Source organism: Zeus faber, assembly GCF_960531495.2.
Source record: "Zeus faber genome assembly, chromosome: 3".
In the NCBI taxonomy this organism is placed as follows: domain Eukaryota; kingdom Metazoa; phylum Chordata; class Actinopteri; order Zeiformes; family Zeidae; genus Zeus; species Zeus faber.
This window is the reverse complement of record NC_137190.1, coordinates 5,063,524-5,083,793: the sequence shown is the minus strand read 5'-3', so window position 1 is coordinate 5,083,793 and position 20,270 is coordinate 5,063,524. Positions and strand designations below refer to the sequence as shown.

The 20,270-nt window shown below is 47.6% G+C and overlaps 1 protein-coding gene across 1 annotated transcript in view; it reads left to right on the top strand.

Annotated features, from left to right (window-relative positions):
- Nucleotides 1–20,270, top strand: part of lrp4 (low density lipoprotein receptor-related protein 4) — a 92,430-nt gene that overhangs the window by 410 nt on the left and 71,750 nt on the right. The gene's annotated exons all lie outside the window — the stretch shown is intronic.

The following is a 20,270-nucleotide window of genomic DNA, read 5'->3' as shown; positions in this document are numbered from 1 at the left end:
GACCTGATGTAAATATTGTGGTTTTTTTCTTATATATTTTTGTTATTAATATATTTTTTTTTATCCGAGGGATTTCCTAAAAAGATTATATATATATATATATTTTTAATAATGTTTCTTTTGCAAAAGCCCTTTGCTTTCGAGGGTTCATTCTTTATGCTGCATCTTTATTTTGTGTTGCTGCAATGAAAACAGAAATGCTCTTTCGTTTTATTCACTACAGTTTTTCTTAATATTTTTAACTTTTTCTTACAGAGTTTAAAAAAAATGATGGGTTATTTATTCTGTGTTGCTGGTGTGAGAAGCAGGACTGACAGTGCTTGATCGCAGGTGGAGTCGCTTAATCTCAGTGATTCTTAACATGTTCATATCAAGGTCCCTCGATTTGACAAGTAGTAGGACACAGACCCCGTTTGGTAAGATTTGGTCTCTGGCCCCAATCTGAGGAGAAAAAATAGTTGTTAGATGTGAATTGTTGCCTGTACTGTAGTTATGGAGATAACAGCGTAACTAGGATAAATTATCATTATTGTACATAATGAAATTAGTGATGATCGTCAGTCATTTTGCTGAGGGTCCCCGGACCGCACGTTGAGAACCACTGGTTTAGGTAGCCTACATCCTGTGTGTGTGTGTCAGTTTTCTCCTCCTCCAGCAGGAGCTCCGGTGACGGGCTTTGAGGAAAGTCTTGTTTTTTTATTTTTTTCCTCCAATGTTTTCTCTAACACCTTGTATTTACAACATGTTAGAACAGCCGCTGGAATGCAGGGACCTTAGTACAGACCTCCGTAGAAACACTGGCTAAGCCTCTTTCTCTCTCTCTCTCTCTCTGTCGCTCTCTCTCTCTCTCAACATACCGTGCCGTCCCCTGACATGACACAGAACGATTTATCTGACAGAATAGTAAAGAGTACACCTGTAATTGGCCGATGCCGCATTTTCCCAGATAGCAGTGATTGTGAACAGAATCCTAAATGTCACCGGGCGGCCATCTCCGAAATGTCACCCAGATAAAATTCAATATCAGAAACAAAGGGGACGCTCGGCTGATCCCCGAACCTATTTTTAGTTGGCTCTGGCTTTGTTTTTGGTGTAGTTTTGAAAGGCAGCCCCTGCCTACACCCCTATCTGGTCTGAGGTCACAAACACGCTTTGATTGCAGGCATGTTCTGTCATAAAGCAATTAAGTCCTCTCACCCTGGGTCTTTTCCTGCAGACCGCACAGCGTTGTCTTGGAAGCTGTCTGTGGCGTGTGTCTGCGCATCTTCTGTTGGCATTTTCCTTTCACATAGTCTTTCCCCCCCTTTATTAAGTTAAGCATTTCAATTGTGTGGTAGAGATAAATATTGATGATGAATGAGGGGGCCATAGTTGGTTTATAATGAGTTGAACTGAAAATCACCGGAGGCAACATACTGTTTTGACAATGGCTGGCCCAGAGTCTTGCGTGGTGTGTGCTTGCATACACAGACACACACACACACACACACAGATGGAGAAACACACGCACACACACACACATGAGTGTGGAAACGTGTTTCAGGTCGAGATGCCTTCTCAGCTCAGTCTAGTGGTCTTGCAGTAATGGGCCGACTTGGACTAATGGCCTGTTGGAGAGGCTATTATGGAGTTTAATGATGCACTATGGGAGCAGGGTGGCCCCTTATTGTTACACTAATAAAATCAAGCGTCTGCATTCTCCGCTGGCCTGGACTAATTTACAAATCAGCTATTGATTACGGCCTACATCTCAAAAGGGTGAATACGGAGACCTGCTTCGAAGCCTGCAGTGCATCTATAGTGTGCCGAAGAGACTAAATTATATGACGATCAATAAAATGGGCCACAAAGATAGAAATCACACACTGTCTGTAGAGGTGAACTCTAAACGAATAAAGAAGCATCGACAGTAGGGAGACATATTGATTCGGAGACACACAATGAGTTTTCCCTCGTCCTTGGGCTCGCAGCCTTCACGAGGCGTCTTCTCCGGGTGGAATTTAGCGGTGGACGAATAGAACTCGTACTGTTGGAACTTAACAGCCAGGCTGGCGTCCAAACTCTCCATCCCATATTCCAGCCTGATTGGCTTTAGTTACTACACCGGGGATTAAAGGGAATGTAGAGCAGTGTAACATCCAAGGGATATAAAATGACGATGAGGAGAATAAGAGGCACCAGGCAGAAGGGGGCGGGGGGCTTTTCCATTAGCTCAATGTGCTGTTTGCCCAAGCGAGCCTCCCGTCAGATTGATTGATAATTCCCTCAAAGCCATCGACTGCGGCCGGGACACACATGGTGTAAGCGACTCACAATGCCCTGGTGTTTGGTTGGGGGTCGCCTGACCCTCCACCTTTAGCTGAATTTTAGAAATTCATTTGGCCCTCATTTGTGGTTTTACTTTTTTATTGTTTTAGTTGAAGCTTGTCCTCCTCAGAGGACTTTGTTCTGCAAAAGGGAAGAAAAAATATATTATCTGGTTTCAGCAGTGATGGATGATACATTCACTTTTGTTGTTAAAGTGTGTGTGTGTGTGTGTGTGTGTGTGTGTGTGTGTGTGTGTGTGTGTGTGTGTGTGTGTGTGTGTGTGTGTGTGTGTGTGTGTGTGTGTGTGTGTGTGTTTAATCGTAATTTGTCAGGGAGAGTGTGTGTGCCCTGATCTGGTGTAGCTGGGTAGTCTGGGGGGGGGCAGGCTATGGGTTTCACTGGGTGATAGCTGGCTGGGCCACCTGATAGCCCCAGTGTGCCCCGTGCGTCTCGGCTGAAGGGATGGAATTGCACCTCCAAGGTAGTACCGAGGTAACCTGCCATTACTTGATTCCCAGCCACCCCCCTTCCTTCTGCCCCCAGGGGTGGTGTTTTTCCCCCCTGATTAAGAAGGTGGAGCTGGTAGGGGACACCTACTAGAGACCGGAGCTGCGCACTGTGGATTAAAGTCCCCAGCCCCCAAACCCGCTTGGCCATCCTCCTTGTATGCCTCCACCTTCCTATAAATCGTGTGTGTGTGTGTGTGTGTGTGTGTGTGTGTGTGTGTGTGTGTGTGTGTGTGTGTGTGTGTGTGTGTGTGTGTGTGTGTGTGTGTGTGTGTGTGTGTGTGTGTGTGTGTGTGTGTGTGTGTGTGTGTGTGCGGGGCTGTTTCTGGCTACTGAATATGACTCCACTGCCCCCAGGGGTCTATTTCAATCATGTTTCCTCTGCCAATATATTGTCACATGTCCCCACATTTAGAACAATACAGAGCTAGTGAAACCCCCCTCTATACACACACGCACACACATGCATGCATGCACATACACACATATGGGTTGTGTGTTTGAGCAGGTTTACTGAAGGATGCGTGTTGCCTCGGCTCCAGTAGAGCGCTGTGGCTCGGTGGGGGAGCGCTGCAGAGGACAGGGAGATAAGCGGGGCCATGAGAGAGAACCTGAGCTGGAAACTGGCTGTCTGAACACAACACCCACATGGGGGGCCGCCAGGGCGGGGGAGTTCTCAAAGACTCTTAGAAGGGCACGCACTTGCGCTAAAACGCGCATCGACATATGTGGTTACGTCATTGATTGGTGGTTGCTACTTCAAACTGGCAGAAAATATTTTTTATTTTATTTTTTTATTATTTTTTTTTTTTTTTCTTTTTTTTTACCTGGAATTTTTGGTGAAATCTTGGTTATGGGGCTTCTGTCTTCATCACCATCTCGTCTCTCAGGCTTTTTTTTTTTTTTTTTCTCCTTTTGGTCCAAGCCCGGCAGAAATGTTTTTAATTGAATGCGGCGTATGACCCTCAACTCGGTGTTTTTGTGACCAATTATAGTTTTGGAAATGGTATCAAAAATAGCTATGACATTCCCTGATCCTGTTTGCACACAAAAACATGCGTTGTTCACTCCGTCTTGTTTGTCTAATTTACTGCCTCCTTTTTGAAGGCGGGATGAGGAAATTTGACACATGAATGCAGACTGATATGCGAGCAAACACACAGAAACAGGATTTTTCCTGCAGTCAGATTTCATTGGGCAGCCGCCGCCACGAAAGTCTCATTTTGACACTAAGCGTTCATAATGTATTTCACTGAGTGTCATTATCTTACAATGTTGTTGCAGTTAGACAGCTATTTTTCTCGTGCAGCGTCTTCTGTCACCATCCATACAAGTTAGTGCCTAATTATGAAGTGAGTTATGGGTGAACACACATGCACACACACACGCACACACACACACACACACACACACACACACACACACACACACACACACGCACACAAGGCCAGTCAGTTTATTTTGGGTTGGCACATTCTGTCACCCTCAACAGAAGTCCATCGCTATAATGAACCGTTACAACACCAAAAACAAAGCGGTTGGCAGCAGAGATGAGTCTTTGGCTCTCTTCTCTTTCTTTCCTCACCTCCCTCCCTCCCTCCATCCATGGAGTCGGCGGACATCATATTGGGTGAGGGGGGTCAGGGTATGATTAACTCTGCAGACAGATGGGCCTTCTGAATAACTGCGCCGTACGTGACCCTGCTTCCTCCTCCCAAGGTCGCTGGGTTGGGCTGTGTAGATGTCTGTACATACAAGACTGTACATATATGTGAGCGCATGTGTGCTCCCCAGCGCCCGGCAGAGCAGTTCATACTTCCTCATTCCGAAGCAGCCCCGAGGCTGTGAAGTTGGGGAGAGAGAGAGAGAGGGAGGGATGAGTCTTTTTTTTTTTTTTTTTTTTTTTTTTCTCCTGTTAATTGGTGTCAAGGTTGCGACTCCAGCTCCGTGCACACAAGTATTTTCTGCTTTTCGTGTCCATGAGTGCTTGTGCTTGCAGACACACACCCCCATCTTTCTCACACACACAAACACCAGTAAATTATTCCTGAAAATATTCGGTCTTTGTCTTGCGCTTAATGTCTAGCGCTGTACTATCGCTGCTACCTCTAACGGGAAGATTCCTTTTTATTATCCTGTCACTTCTTCTTATTTCTATTATTTTGGATGTGACTTGATGTTAGGGAATCGTTTGACTCCCCCCCCCCCCACAGTAATCTTTCCTCGACTTTCTATTCCTATAACTTTCCACACCAATATGGCTACCCATGTTTTATTCATTACCAACCCCCCTGACGACTCCCTGTTGTCTCACCAGTGGAGTCTCTGGAGCCATGTGGCTACAGCTGTCCCCTAAATTGCCTAGAAAATGTGAGAGAATGGAGGATTTCACACGTCTCTCGAATCTCACACGCACACACACACACACACACACACACACACACACACACAAAAGTCCACATACACAAACATCCAGACGCACTCTGAGCTGACCTGCTAAACTTGACACTACATCACAGTGTGATACTATTTACACTGTTACCGATACCAGAATGGAGTAACTGCTTGAGTGTCTAATTCTGATGTCGACCTAATGTTAGTTCCTGTTTCATTTTCCTTTTCTATTTTTGGAATGCAGTCCCAGTCTGTTGTATTTGATATTGTACAATGCAAGTAGTGAACTAATCAAGTACTGAAATTAACGACCACGCAGGGTGGTCTTTTCACTATTATTTCAGCTTTTTGTTTCTGTACTCTGCATCGTCTACTCCCCGCACGCGCACGCACACACACACATACACACACACACACACACCCACGTGGTGTGACGCTCCCACAGTCGGTCCGTCCATTGTTGGTATGTCAATTGATTCTGTAACGCATTGCCAGCGCTGCGAAGGTGTCCGCTTCTCCCGATCCCCCCCCCGTCTCACGCAAACCTTTGGCCGGTCGGCGTCGTACTCGGCCTCCACAGCCGCGAGGAAGCACCTGCTCCCTATCTGATGTCATTCTAGCTGCTCTCATCGTCCAGAGCATAGCTGGTGAAACCAAGATGGGGTGAAGGCCATGTGGCCCGTGCGGCTGAAGGTTTACCTACAGAATTGTTGGCACACACATTTACTCTCACTGGATGTTGGCTTTCTCACAGGAATCTTCACATGCACACAGAAATGTCCCGCAGGCCTGTGTGGTCTCAGAGTGCCTTTGCACTTCTAGAGTGACATCTCTCACTTTTGTCGCCTCAAAATGGCTCAGCGATGATGTCACCTGAAGGCTGAGGGCTGTAACCCTACTCCAGAAACACACAATGTGCGTTCTCATGTGTGTGCACGAATGCCTCACAGCCAGTTGAAGTCTGAAGAATGGAAGCACCTGTGTAGCTCATAGGCCACAAGGAACGAGGAGTTCAGAGAAAAAAAGGAAACGATGCTTTCTCTTTAAAGGACACAATGCCTCACCTCATTCGCTCTGCCATCTTTATTTACCAGCTTGTTCCTCGGCCCTTACTGTTTCACCTCCTTTTATGCAAAGGACTCGGGTAACGAGAAGTGGAGGCATAGGTAGCGGTGGTGGTTTTTGGTTGAGTTCTTCATTAAACAAACAGACAGGGCTTCTGGAGGTTCTATTGAGGCCTGGAGCTGGAGAAGAGGGGGGCTAAGAAGCGCTGCACTCCCTAATGAACTCGAGTGGCCCATAGAAGTGGGGCCTTTTCACCGAAAGCCAAGAAGGACAAAGGGTCAAAACAAGCCCAGCCCCTCTTGCTGCTCGCAGGGGCTAAACACCGCCTTTTGACTTTGTGGAGTGTGGGCGTCTAAAGGAGAGGCGGCTGCAGAAAAAAGGAGAGGGAGGCAGAATGTACTTGTTAAAACAATGGCCTCTTAAATGAAGCACCTCTCTTTGCTTCTCTCTCTCTTTTTTCCTGTTTTCACAACCCCTCATCATTCCCTCCGCCTCTTGTGTTTCCCCGACTTCTAATTAGAGCTACTCCTACGCAGGGAGATGAAAGCTCAGTGTTTTTCGCAGGTTCCTCAAAACGAGAGCTTTTCGGACTTGGGGTCCTTGTAGATTTACTGCCCCCATGAATGATCTCTTGCCTCGTACGGGGGAAAACCCTGTACGGGCTCCTCAAAGCGCTAAGTCTGGCGCTGGGCACTTGTGTACCATCATGTCCTCCCCATTTGGTCTTTACCCTCTTTCTGAGCCTCTCCACCCCTTTTGTCCCTCCCTCCCTCCCTTCCCTCCACCCCTCCCACCCCAAGCTGAAACTCTTTCTTCTGTTTGTGACCCTGTGGTTGCGCCTCCATGCATGGCTGGTTGCAGAGCTCCGGCTGGAAAACAGTGCCCGCCCTGGGCCTGCGCGGGATGAGTACCCTGAGCGCCGCTCTGCTCGGCCATTTAGCCATGGATGAAGAAGCGGAGACAAATATGTCTGAGGTTCAAAGACCATCCCGGCAATTACAGTGACAGATTAAAGTGATGGTCTCCTCTGGCAGCTATGTGTAACGCTACAATACTGGCCCGCCGTTTCATAACACCACCTTCAGGGTTTCAACTCAACAGGCGCCTGATAAGGCCCCTGGCTACATGAATGAACCATTTATAGTGCAGTGGCCAAAGAATGGCATTATAAACAAAGCTTGGTGGCTTAATGACACTGATGTATTAGAGGCATTGCATTCTGCGTTATAAAGAAATCGTCCTTTGGATTGTTTTACAAGCCCAAAGATCTATGACCGCTAATAGCACAAAGAAATAAAATGAAAAGCATGACCAGAAAGAAATTCTAAGAATGACATCAAATGAATGCATGTTCCGATCAGCTGGAAGCTCTCTCTGTATCTCCTTGTCTCTCTCTCTCCCTCTCTCTGCATGAAAGCAAGAAAAAATAATAATGAGTGATTCAGCAGTGGTGGTTTCAGCTGAGGACACATCCAGTAATGGCTCCCGGGGGACAGGAATTGGTTTGCATTTTGCCTTGAGGAGAACCTAACACACACAAAAAAAGCATCAACAAAGGCAGACCATCTGCTCGTGGGACAGAATTGAGAACGGTTCCACAGTAATTCACTATCACATCTGTTTTAAAATGGGTCGCCATGATTTTCCGCTCGTGGTGGCGCACGCTGATACATGGGGTTTCTATTCTGAGGAGCACCTACTTTAGTTGTTATCTTGTGTCTGCCATTAAGAGATGGCTCCCTAGATGTCAGGCCAGGTTGAGTGTCATAATGTTGTCCTCATTTTAAATTGCCCCAGGGCTCATTCTAAATCAAACTGATGATCCAAGATGGCTCCTCTCAAAGGGCAGTTTCCGTTCCCCCGTGTATTTGTGGCTTTTTAGCCTCATGTTTCTGTGCCTGCTTATTGTCATTGTCACCCATGGCGGAGAGTGACCCCACATGCTCATACTGGGATAATCGTTTCCTGAAACGACTGTGGAGCCAGGACGTTGGAAATCAGCGGTGGATAACAAGCAGGAGCTCTGTGGGTTATTTTAGGGCAATCCATAAAATATCTGCACGAGAGGAGGGGAAGCATTGGTAGCTAACATAGACTGATATGATGTTGTTACCTGGAACACATCAATAAATTCCCAGCTGCTTAAAGACCCCAAAACAACTTTTTGCCTGTTGCTTTTTTCTGTTCTGGAACCAGAAAAACAAACAAACAAAACAACCAATATTTGTCTCAGATTGGGGAAGCTGTATCAGAGGGTTTAAAAGCTGCCGTTTTCACTGCTTTTCTTTTGATTCCCTGCTCCATAGCTCTGAGGGACTGACATTACACCATGCAGGGATGCTTGTGTCCAGGCCTGGAGGCTCTGGGCTGCTCCCAGATCCTGCCCAGGTGTTGGCCCGGGAGGGAGAGGAAATCCGAGGTATGGCTAAATCGGATCCAGACCTCGGCTCAGTCCCCAAGGCTGGAGCAGCTTATTATACATTGAGTTTTATTTCTTTGTCAATGCTGCCTGGTAGATACAGTTTATTTAGGCTTGACAACATATTTGAAGTGATGCTCTCCTGGCTATCTCTATTTCTCCTATCCTATTGGTGGCAGGAATGACGACCACTCGCTCTAGTCTGGGACAGCAACTCTATAAACAAATGTTGACAGGCCTATTGAACTTGAATAACATGGTGACATGTAAATTTAATTTTGAAATGCCCTTTAAAGAGGCATGTGAAGTTTCAGGAAGTGGAACTCCTCCCTGGCTACCTGGTGACCTGTCTGCCTGCAGGCCAATTCATACACTAGATTGATTGCTGTAACCTTGGCAAGCGGTGGGGAGGCAGGGACATCACTTTAGTGGAGCGTTCATAATGCGTCCGCTTCCGAAATGGCTCGTTTAATTTGGGAGGCTGCGTAGGCTGGCTCACTCCAGAACGGAGCAGGAGGGGCACTAATAGCATATTTCAAGGTTTATTTTGTTGTTGATGTTGTTTGTTATCCTGCCATTCCTCCTACTCTGTAGTAAAGAATTGTTTGTTTGGGATAGCCCATGTGGTCAAGGTTAGGGCCGTGTTGTATCGCTTGGGATGTGGATCATAGGTGAACCAGCACCAGTCCAGCTACCGGCCAGTGATCGCTGTCTCTTGACTAATCTGTGCTAATTCACGCTAGCTGTTGTGGCAGTTGTTGTAAGAGCTGAGCTATGCATCATCACGGTCTTTAAGAAGAGAGATGAGTGTTGGAGTGAAGGGAAGGGCACGGTCTAAATGATGTCCACTTCATCCAATCATAGCTACCCACACCCCTCCTCTACTTTCACCCATAAATCCGCAGCAAATCCCTCACAGGTGTCGCAGCTAAAAGGTGTATCTGTATACAGCACTCTGTCCATTTTTCAACGCCTTGTGTGTATCTTCCTGCAGTGTGTGTGTGTTTGACAGCTGGCGGGGCTCAGTCCAGTTGCCATGCAGTCATAGCAGCAAGCTGAATAAAGGGGCTCAGCTGGCGCCTGGCGCCCACAGTCCCCCGCTCAGATATGTGTCGCTGGCATCATGTCACACAAGTACACGTACAAACACACACAAGCACACACAGACACACAGATACATACGCACGCACGCATGCAAAGCAATCTCTACCACTCCACTAAACCAGTTTGATTGCAACAAAACAACAAAAGGACTCAGGCACATGCCAAACACTTGTGTTTAAGTGCAGAACACATGCACGCAAACACTCACACACAGAGAAACTAAGAAGTGGGATCCAGTTATTTTCTTTCTTTCTTTGCCTTTTTCTCTTCCCTTCCTCCCCTGTCACAGCTGAGACTGGTCCTGTTGGCTATGCAGTGTCCCCCCTGTGGGTTTAGGTAGAGACAGTCATCAGGCTGAGTGGTGCCAGGACTTTGGTATAATTGGATTTAGTGTTGGCGCGTTGCCCCTTCCCAGCCAACTCCCCCTCTCCTTTCAGCCCGGATGGCATTGATTTATTAGCGGGGCCCTGGGATTTACTGTATGTGATGGTTCTCTCCAAAGGCTCCCTCTAAAGTGTGCACCTACCTCTTGTTAACTGGCCGCATGCGTAGCTGCCGTAAATGTGAATCACTGATCGATCTTTAAAGGCCGATTTAGACAGTGTTGCCGTGCAGTGGGAGCTCTGCGCATTTCCCCTGTCGGAGCTGCAGAAGAAGAGGAGACGGAAGTGTTGGGAGTGCTGACACCCGAATGTGGATACTGTCATTCCTGTGAGCCGACGAGGATGGATGCCACACGATGCTGAGAGTCTCCGGTCGTCCTGTGAATGATGCCCGCTCTCATTTTCCCCTCTCCCCAACCTCTTCTTCCGGTGAATGGTGAGGACACCCTGCCTCATCCTTCTGTGGGGAGGTGGTGGAGTTGTTCGGGGCATTTGAGTTGGGCTGAGTTTCTAGAACCGTACAAAAATCCTGCAATGGCGGCATCAAACCCGGCGACGACCAACCCCTACTCCCACCACACCCATTCCCTCCAGCTCTGATGAGCCGCTGACCGCGGTCGTTGGTGCTCTATGTGGGAGTTCAGCTTCCATCAAAGTCTGCCCAGAAATTACAGCATTATGTTTCTTTCTTTTGTTTGTGTGTAGCTGGGTGATAGATCTTCCATTTTCCTTCATAACGATACATTTGGATCCTTACAATCTTCTGCTTTAGATCAACAAGATATTTCTGCTAAGCGTTTGTTTGTTTGTCTATGCACATGCACATGCCATGTTGAAAGGAACCCCTTTCTGTGGAAGTATCCAAACTCTTTAACCTTTTATTTCTTTGACATAAAAAAAAATGGTAAACAGAACAAACAGTGTTCAGGCATTGACTGTGTTCAGGCAACACACACCATTTTTTTGATGTGTGCTAGTGTGTGTTTGTCCCCCCCCCCCCCGAGGGACACCAGCCACTGTAAGAACTGTAAGAACACTGAGGCTGGCCCAGTCACACTCACATGATGCGTGCTTAAATTGATAAGACAATGTTGAGACAATGTCCAGGCAATGTCAAGTGCCGACCTCGTGCTCCTGATCAGTCAGACGGCTCAGGGCTCGCCTTTTTTCTTTCACAGAGCAGCCATTATGCACTGCTGTGACAGACTGTAAACCCTGGCTAACCCAGTCACAAACACACACACACACACACACACACACACACATACACTATGGTCTTGCAACAGAGCCAAAACATGCTGTCTGCATTTTATAACAGTGGCGACAAAAAAAAAATTGAAATGCTGTTCTGTACGCATGAAAGTGTCTGCACCTTACGAGTTCTCTGAGGTCTTTTCCTTGTTTTTTCCAAACCACTTTCTGCCTTAGAATATCCAGTTTACACTCAGAAATTCTAAATGGATCCATCCCCTTTAAAGCTTCCATCCCTCCGTGACTCTTCCGCGACTCTCTGACGAAAATAAATTGATGCGACTTAGGATCTTGAAATCTAAGCTCAAATCAAAACTGCGGGGACCGTTTGTTCAGCGGTCCTAATTGAGCCACAAATGAATGTTCTAGCCATCAGTCTACACAGGGCTTCTCTGTCTCCTTCTCTCTCCAGCTCCCTTGCTCTGCAGTGTTTCCCATACAGTACATTGATCCATTTGTGGCGGCCCGCCTCAAAATTCACCGCCACGTATTGATTTTCAGTTTCTTTTTACTATTTAAAATGGGTAAAATCTTATTTCATTGATTCTCCCCCTCTCTTTCTGTCTCTCTCCCTCTCTGTCTCTCTTCCTCTCATTGACAACAGACCCGTCTGTGAATAGCCCCTCCTCTCCGTGCCCACTCTGAAGCAAAATGATCATGCACTGGATGTTGAAAGAGGACCTATTATGCTCCTTTTCACCAAGTGAATATAGGTCTCTGGGGTCCCCAAAACATGTTTTTAAAGTTTTTTTTTTTTTTTTTCTTTTCTGAAAATACCACTCACATTATTCATTCGAGTCGTTCTAACATGCGTCTTATCCACCCTGTCTGAAAACAGGCTGTTTCAGTGAGTCAATGGGGTTTGAGCTTTACTCCAGGCTCCATTTTATTTACTCGTAAACTTCCACAACTTCCACCTCATCAGTCCAAAAAAACGTGTTTCTGACCAAATTTCAGGCAAGAAATCTGCAGTCTGCAGTTTTGTCATGGACAGTTGGTAATAATTCCTCTTTCGTTCAAAAGATTTGTGCTGGTCTCTGCAGCCAACAGAGCACTTCCCATGATTAGCTCTGAGCTTCGATGCTAGCGGGACCGGTCATGCTCCAGGCGTGGGTGGAGTTACTCAGATGGGTGCGGTTCTAATTCTGCTGAAGCCCACCATGACGTAGGTTTGGGCTGCAAAGCTGAACGGCTCATTTTTGGACAAAAAACTGACCGGGTTGTCTTATTTCCCAGTTTGTGTGTTAGTAGGCCCATCAGAGACCCAAATGTATCTGCACAAGCACTGAAAAAGTGAGTTTTGCATAATAGAAGAACAATCTTTAATCGTCACACAGCACACCACAATACAACACATGCACGCACACACACACGCACATGCTTTTGGATGGTGGCCGGTGAAATGAGGCCTCTGTGTTTAACCCATCCTGGCTTGTCCTTCCTCCGGGGGCACAGCCAGGAGCAGTGGGCAGCATTCGTGGACGCGCCCGGGGACCAGGTGATAAGTGTCCATTGCTGGTCAGACGATGATGTGTGCATGTTTTTGGTGGGGGTCCTTACTGACGTTAGGTGGAGGAAACCGCATGTGAGCACGGGGAGAACATGCAAACTCCACACAGAAAGGCTCCTATTTGGGAGATAACCCACCGGAGCACGGTGCCAACAGCGCCCCAGGCGGGAATCAAACCCAGGGCCTTCTTGCTGTGAGGCAGCAGTGCAATGCATTGCGCCACCGTGCCAATAGGGCCCCTCTAAGCATCCTGTTGGGTTGGGTACCGAAACCCGGTACCGCTATGGCACCAGTTCGATTGGTGTTTACTGGACCGGAACGCAGATTGCCTCATTGCCTCATGCGTCCAATCCCCACGCACCACTAAACATTATCGTTTGGAGCACGGCGCTTGAAATCCTCTGTATTGCTCTGTATGACGCGCCGCCACTTTCCTCTCCTGTGACTCGAACCAAACAGCAGCGGCACTCGTCAATGTCAAATTATGGTCGCTTAGCCAATCAGATAAATGAGCCGGGTAGTAAAAATTGTTCGGGTCGTTTTCACTACCGATGACGTCCGGTTAATACGAACAGTCAGTTATTGGTCAACATGTGAAAAGTATATGAAAAGTAATTGAGGACAAATGGGTCTAGTTCATAAGAAATCTCTGAAATAGTTTTGTTTTATCAAAAACAAGAATAATAGAAAAATGGCCCCGGATCTATTCATCAGTCATTCCGATCATCCATTAAAGCCCGCAAAAATAATATGATATCCTTGACCTCGGTGTGTCCTCCGAGGGAGCGATCGGGGCCTCCATGCCTAATGGAGACATTGGTAGCGGTTGCGTGTCCCGTTCCTCTAAATAAAGTTAAATAAAACTTGAGTAAACTGCGCGCGTAACAGGGACACTCTCTCAGTCACCCCCTACGCCCCTCCAGTCAGTCACCACCGCAAATAGAATCTAATTCTGTGGGAAACACTGCTCTTGGCCATGGGCTGCACGACTGCCGTCAGGCCAGTGTGCTTTCTTATCCATCACACACACCCATTGCCTCTACAGTTCACTGTTGACTTTGTGAAAAGGCTTATCTGAGTTGGCGCCAAACAGCCCGCCCCTCCTTCATTAGCCTCGCAGGAACATTGGTACAGCTTCGTTGATAGAGTTGGCATGAATGTTATCTGTGCCGCTGGACCTTGGATCGAATGAAGAGTATTTTGGGAAGGGCCTGGTGCCGTAGGGAAGCGGATTGGATGTTTTCCAAACTTGAACCAGTTCTGCTTTGCCCCCCCCCCTGCATCTCTTTCTCGCGCTCTCACATTCCGATCACTTGCTAGAGCTGATGTGACATTTGACCGGACTGGCAATTGCACAATCGCAGGATGGAGAGACATGTCTGCTGCGGTCCTGGTCAGAGCCAGGTACAGCTGATTCACACAATGGTGGCACGCGGGTGCAGTGTCTAGCTCTTTGTGGAGGTTTCATTTCCTCCCTCTGTTTGCAGGCATTTACTGTGGGAGCTCCATTTCCCGTTCGCCGCCAAAGAGATGCCAATTAGGCTCATCGGAGTGGTGTGAGTGTATGTGTTTGTGACCCATGACCCTCCATACACTTAGTCAGCTGGGATAAGCTCCAGCCTCCTTGGGCAACCCTGACCAGGAAATGCAAGAAAAGAAAAGGGAGGGATTATTACATAGTCACTTGATGGCAATTATTTGAGCTTATCACATTCATTTTGGAAAATCGTTAGATTCCACAAACATGTTTACATTTAAATTAAGCGGAATAATTAACCAATCTCAGCAATGATGCAACAAATAAAATGTAAATTTGGTGTGTTTCCTGATTGTTCAGTGTCAATTGTCTCTTCTTCACAAGATGGATGTGTATTATTATACTATACTCAAGTCTTGTACTATGATAGTGGCATAAATAAATGAAAACATTTTAATAGGAACTATTTGTATGACAATTGCCAAATAATTTTTCATGACAGCTCTATGATTCATATGATTCATAGTCATGTCACCTAATTTGATGTATTCTTGCTTGTCCCGAATGCCGGAGTTTCCCTTGCACTTGCTTTTGTTTCTGAAAGTGTGGCCAGCTGTTTATAGACCTCCATTGCCTCCAGCTCAGTTGTAGGTTTGTTTTCTTCCTCAGCTGTGAGGGCTCTTGTGTTGGGCTGGTTACCCTGTCAGATCTTTACTGGCGGCGTGGAGCAGAGGTCGACCCCCACCAAAGGCCGGGGCTGCGCTTGGACACAGTTGAGGTCATTGTGCCGGCAGTTAATGATTCTGCCCCTCCATTTTCACCCTCGGTCTCTCAGAGTTCCGCTCTGCCTTCTTTATAGAGTCAGGAAATGACTGACGCAAATGGACGTAACTTCCAGGTCATTGGGCACGAGGTGAAAGGGTCACGTTGGGGTCACGCCCACCATAAATTAGACAACTGGGGAACTTTTTTGTGCTGCCCTAATGGAGTTAGAAGAAACCCTTTTTGGTTAGCTGACACAAAAACACACTTAATGGAGATGTGCACGGCACGTGTATGCAGACATATGGATGGTAATAACAGGACATATGGCTATGCACACACTTTTGGGGCTTACACACACACTGCCTTTGCCCTTTTTCCATTCTGCTTCCCCCAGAACATTTCCACTTCCACTTTTACCTTCTACTCTGCATTTACCCTGTTCCATCTTTTTCTCTTCTTTTCTCCCATAATGTCCCAGGACGGCTTTTAGAGAGGTACTCTTCTCTGCTCCCCCTCCTTTCTCCTTCCATCACTATTTTCCCCTCATGTCCTTCTTCACTCCTTCCCTGCCGCCCGCCTCATTGCTTAGCAACGACGACGGCCGTGACGGATCGGATCAGCGCTTTGGCTCGACCAGCTCCGCATCTGACTTTTACCAACCCCCCCCACACACACACACACACACACACACACACACACACACACACACACACACACATACACACACACATATTCTGTACATACAGTATACTGTGTGTGCGTGTTTGCATGCGTGTGTGTGTTATACAACCAGATTCCCCTGTTGGCCCGCACTTTCTAATGCTATACTCCACCCCCCTGCTGAGGTGTTGGAGGGGGGTGTCCAGCTGGATGGTATTGTTATGTTCCTCTCCTGAGGCCTTTGATCCCTTGCCCCTGTCCTGGGTGGGGCGCAGCATGATGTGCACACCAGGCAGCTGGGCACTGTTTTTCTATAATATCACCCCCCATCCATAAACGTACCCACACATCCACCTTCCCCTGCCACTTCCCTTGACTTCCCCCTTATGTCCGTCTCTTCAGCTCCGCTCGGCCCCAACAGCACAGACTCATTGTCTCCGAGGCCTTCGCTTCGTCTCTGGAGAGTAAGGGGCTGGGGCCCTCCCCGATCCCATTTATTCTTTTTTTTTTTTTTTTTTTTTTTTAAGGGCTTCAGGACTGACCTGTCAGCCCTCCCCCCCTCTTCCCCAGAGTCGATGCGGAGCGCCCCCCCACCCCTCTCAAAGAGCCCTCTGCACCGGCCTTCTGTTTGAACAGGCCCCACCAAAAGGACCCCTTGTGCTGCCCTTTTGTGCACCCATAAATAAGATCAGAGTTAAAGTCCCTGCGCTCTTGTGTCCGTAAGACAGGCCCTCTGGGCCGGGGAGGGGGGACTAATGCCGCTTGGCAGGCCTATCGATCACACCCCCACACCACCGAGCTCCTCCTCCCAGGAGCCTACGGTAGCATTCTGCATGTGCCAGTGACTAGACACCCCCCCCCCCCCCCCAGTGTTATGCGTGCACACGTATACAGATTGCACTCAATTGGAGAAAAAAAGCACACTTACTCCTCATTCGCTCTTTGGGTCTGAAGTAGCCAGTATACTGAGGAAAAAGAACTTGAGAGAAAAGAATACTGTCTCTCTGTCATCACTGTGTACGGACATGAACCAGAAGAGAATGTTGAACTCTGCCCTCTGGTTGGGCAAATATGACACAGCCATGTGATATTCGAATTGTGATTCATCATTAGTATGCTTCAGTCCCTTGCAGAACCCAGCTGGACATCACTCGCAGCTAGACCTGGGGTTTCTCTCTGTCTTTCCATCTCAGTGTACATAATCCGTCTATCTCTCTTTCTATCCTGTCGTGTCTATCTATCTTCATACCAGTCTATCTATATATCCATCTTTATCTCGATATATCCAGCTACAGTATCTCTGCCTCTCTTTCCGCCTGTGTCCAGGAAGCTGTCTGTGCTGGCTAAATCAGCTCCAGATTTATTACAGAGCTCGTCTGGAGTGAAGTTCTGCTTTAACAATCGTCTGTCCTGAAACTTAAGAGGGCAAATAAAATTTTAAAAAAAGTAAAAAAGGGGGGGGGGGGGGGGAGAGAGAGGGAGAGGAAAAGAGCCGGAACGGACCCCGCTCGGTGGCAGCTGGCTGAGACTCTGCAGATCAGGAGGCCGTGCGTCTAGACACCACATCACAAGACGGAAAACAGTCGGCGCTGTATGACAGACTGTACCTCTGCTGTCAATGACAACATGAGGCGAAGGATGGAGCGGGCGGGGTTCCTGAATGGAGTGATACATAGACATTAGTGATTCACCAATTGTCGAACCAGTGACGAGCCGACATCATGCACGTACAGAGAGTACCGGTCTCTGAAAATATCCCCGATACGGAAATCTCATACCTTGATTCTCCCAACATATTTGAGATTGCCAAAGAGAGGTAATGGCCAACTGTATCTGTCTTAATCTGTACATGTTCAGCAAAAGTAATGTATTAGATCAGTAATTGTCCAATATCCAAAGGTTCTGGACTGTTAAATGCCATCGGCTTGCTTTCCATGGCTGCATTTAATTGTGGCACCACTGCCTCACAGCGAGATGGTTCTGTGTTCTGTGGGCTCTGTGTAGAGTTTGCATGTTCTCCCGGTCTTCACTTGGGTTTCCCACCCTGGAAGACATGCATGGCAGGTTGTACACCCCTGTCGACGCCCTTGACCGAGGCATTGGCTCTAGAACTGGCCGCTGTCCACTGCTCCTAGATAGTTATTGTAGGTCAAAAGCAGAGGATACATTTCCCCACAGGGATTAATTAAGTGCTTCTTTTTCTTCATCCCTAAATGACGTCCAGGACAAGGGCACAGGCTAAGGTCAAAAGTCTGGAGGAAAAGCGGGAACGAAGGACAAAATGTCCATAAGAAGTGGGGAGTGACGAGGCCCCTAAGGAGGAAGGAAGCAAGTTATCAAGGACGGCTATTAGGAGTGGATTAGCCCAGGGAAAGCTGCAGATTTAGCCCCAAACTGGATTACACAGCATCGCTGGCAGCTCAGTTAGCGGTGCTTAAAGCTGCCCGAGCTCCTGCACTGGATGGGGAGACAGACCTGGGGGGAGGCTTAATGGACAGACTGCTGGACCAGACTCACTGCATTTGAAGGCAGGGACACGAGTTGATCGGCGAAGGCAACGTCCCTTTCTGTATAAAGGGATTTGTAATAGATATTCTGTACATGCTTGGATGTTTAGCGAGTAAGGTGGCGCTCCCGGTGTGATGTCACAGCATATCACATGTCACGGAGCGAGAGGCCGCCGGCCCAAGAATCCTGCCTAATCCCTCCATCGTGACAATTACCCGCGTGTCCGTGTGTCTGGAGCCGCATGCCCACCTGTCGCCATTCCTTCACAGTGGAAGAAGGACGCCAGCGGGACGGCTGAGACAACACGAGAAAACACTCACTGTCGGGTCTGTCGCGTCTGGATTTATCACCCGGAGACACTCCTTTTTTTTTTTTTTTTGTTTTTTTGTTTTCTGTCCCGCTGCATAGATGGCTAACTAAGTTGGATGACTGTTATCCCTTCATCCCTGTGTTGGTGGCAGTGCCCGGAGAGGAAACTCACTAATAATAACTTGAAGACTGCACATAATAAGGAAACACACAAAGAGAGTGTGGCTTTAACAGCACAGCAGTCAGTTATTTTGAGTGTGTGAGAGAGTGGGAGGGAGGCATAGACATGGAGAGAGAGAGAGAGAGAGAGCGAGAGAGAGTGCGACTCGGCGGTCTGGCCTTCAGAGACTGCTTTTAACGAGTGTCAAGTGAGTCATCGGTGGCGATCCCATATGTTTGATTAGAGACACTTATCATTTATTTCCCCCCTCTGTGCCCAATAGATCTCTCTCTGTCACTCTCTCCCTCTCTCCCTCCCTCTGTCATTCTCTCTTTCAATCTGTGTGTCCCACTGTCATTGTCTTTTTATTTCCCTCTGTCAGTCCCTCACTCCGTCTGTGTCTCACTATCTGTGGGACTGTCTTTGCCTCTTTAATTTTCTTCATGGCACTTTTTCTTCCTGGGAGAGGCTTTGTTGGGGGGTTGGAGTGGGATGGGTGGAATTAAGAGTCAAAGAAAGAAAGGAGAGATTGAAAGTCGAAGGGAAAGGCATAAGAGGAGGGGAGAGAGAGAGAGAGAGAGACACTTTCTTTTAACATGTTTCGCCGTGGCCCCGGCTGCCCCGGGGCCTTTTGTTCCGGCCCTGTGGAACCCCGCCGGGCACGGTGGGAGTGGGCCCAGGCCGCAGTGCATTGTGGGAGCCTTCTGTGTGTCGCTAGGCCTGACAAATGAAAAGTGTGGAACCTGGACCATCAGATTTTAGGCATTAAATAGAAATGATTGCTATTGTTATTTACATCCCTAGCACAAATATTTCTGTTAATCATTGATGAATGTATGTTGGTACCGATCATGCAGTATGAGACGGACTTCATTTGGAAACCTAGAGTTGTTGTCTGATGTCATATACATGATTGTCTATCTGGGCTTCACATAATTGCACAACTGTTGTGTACTTTCAAAGAAACATCCCGTCTTATTTACTTATTATTTATTATTATTATTTATATGCCGTTTCCGTTGTTTGTGGCGGGGTCCGCCTTTCCCAGCAAAACTGTACCCCAACGACACAGAGAATGTCTGGTTGTTTAGTGTGACACAGACACACACACACACACACACACACACACACACACACACACACACACACACACGCGCACGCACACACACACACAAGCACCTTGAGAGCAACCAGGCGGTTAACTCCAGCTCAAGTTCATTGTGGCGGCGGAGTTCCGGGAAAGGGAGGATGTATTTTTGGGGGGGTTGCAGGGCGATGTGGGCATGAGAGAGGAGGAGCAGTAATTAAAGAGCTTTGAGAGGTACCCCCCCATACACACACACACACACACACACACACACACACACACACTGTTAGATGCATTTCACCATCCCAGTTTCCACTGGCCTTAATCCCTATAGGAATAAACAAATTGGGCTTTTCAGCCCACAA